Source organism: Pteropus vampyrus, unplaced genomic scaffold (genome assembly GCF_000151845.1).
Source record: "Pteropus vampyrus isolate Shadow unplaced genomic scaffold, Pvam_2.0 Scaffold5, whole genome shotgun sequence".
In the NCBI taxonomy this organism is placed as follows: domain Eukaryota; kingdom Metazoa; phylum Chordata; class Mammalia; order Chiroptera; family Pteropodidae; genus Pteropus; species Pteropus vampyrus.
The window spans coordinates 2545394-2547298 of NW_011888786.1; positions in this window are offsets into that span (position 1 = coordinate 2545394).

Genomic DNA, 1905 nt, shown 5'->3' on the forward strand with positions numbered 1-1905 from the left:
GTGTCCCCTTATACTCTCCTACACATTACCAGGTGGAGGCCTGAGTAAAACGCACCTCAGGAATCAATTAAGAAGTCTGGTTTCTAAATGGAATAGAAACTACCAGCTCCAGCTCCCCTGAAACAAACTACACCCTCAACAAGTCATTTAACTTATGGGGCTGTTTCTTCTTTCTGAAAAATGGAAAACAGCTACGTGAGGTATTATTGGGAGGACAAGACGGAGGAATGGACATATGAAGTGCCATGTAACTTGGTCACCACCGCACTTGTGACTGCACTTATGTACGTACGGCTCTCTAGTGGATGCCTTGGTCCATTCCAGCTGCTGTGACAAAAGACCAAAGACCGGGTGGCTTATAAATCAACTCAAGTTTTTCTCACGTGCTAGATGCTGAAGTCCAAGTTCAGGTGCCGGAATGGTTGAGGAAGACCCTCTTCCAGGTTACAGGCTTCTTCTTATGGTCCTCACGGGGCAGAAGGGCTAGAGACCTCGCTGGAGGGCGCTAAACCTATGCACAAGGGCTCACCTGCCAAAGGCCCCGCACCCTAATGCCACCACAGTGGGCATTAGGATTTCAACACAGGAACTTGGGAGGGGACAAACGTTCAGACCATAGCACTAGGTGACTGAACCAATCAGTCTTACCTTTCTGGTCTCCACCTTATTTTCTGTGGAACTTAGAGATCACTTTGAAGTGTGTCAAGAATCAAGAGACTTCTCAGATGGTTAAACACAACTACCAAGATGACAGAGGAACCCCTTCAAAGTGCGCCTCCAAAAGAACTAAAAACAGGTACTCGAATACTTGCACGTAAACGTTTGCAGCAGCACTATTCACAACAGCCAAAAGGCAAAAACCACCCAAATGTCTATCGACAGATGAGTATATAAACAAATAGTATATTCAAACAACAGAATTTTATTCAGCCATAGGAAGGAATGAAGTACTAGTAAATGCTACGCGGATGAATCTCAAAAACATGCCATGTGTTATAAGGCAGACACAAAAGGCCACATGGTGTATGATTCTATTTATGTGAAATATCCGGAACAGGTAAATTCATGGAGACAGAAAGCAGATTGCCTGGTGCTGGAGGCAGGGAAATGAGGAGTAGCTGCTTCGTGGGCATGGGGTTTTAATTTGGGGCGACAAACGGGTTTTGAACTAGACAGAGGTGGTGGTTATGGAACACCGTGAACTTAATGCCATAGAATTTTTCACTTTAAAATGGTTAATGTTATGTAAATTTTATCTCAAAAAACTGTTAAAAAACAAAACAAAACAAAACAAAAAAATATGGTAAAGACTCTTATAAACAGCAGCCATCTGGTGACCAGAGTTCTGGGCTTAGTTCTGCCACTTACTGGCAGTGAGGAGGCTAAGTCGAGTCTCTGGGCCTCAGTTTCCTTGTCTGTAAAATGAACAGTTAGATTAGATCAGCAGTTATCTATCAGGACACCCTCCATCAGCCACATGGTCCGTTGCTTCTAAAGGCACAGGGTCAAGCCAGCACCTCGATTCCGACGTGCCCAAGAGAAAACTGTGCCTGTCACTGTGTGGAGAAGGCAGATTTCTGGGCCCACCCTGTTGAGAACACCAGACTACAGACCACTAGCAGCCCGTGACTTCAGTACATTCACCTATGACAGTGTATGAGACATGATTTAATTGAAGATAACACAATAAACGAAGTGCGTTTATTAGGATAATAAACTCCAAACATTCACAAGTGGTTCATTTACACGCTTGACAACTGCACAGGAAAAAGAGAGCTCAACTGTCCACGGGATTTTGTTCATACCACAAAAGGAGTTTTAAGGCAGTTTAATTTGAGGCTGCAAAAACTACATCTGTGACATAAACGTAACATTCAAAGACAACTCAGGCCCCAAAATGCCCCC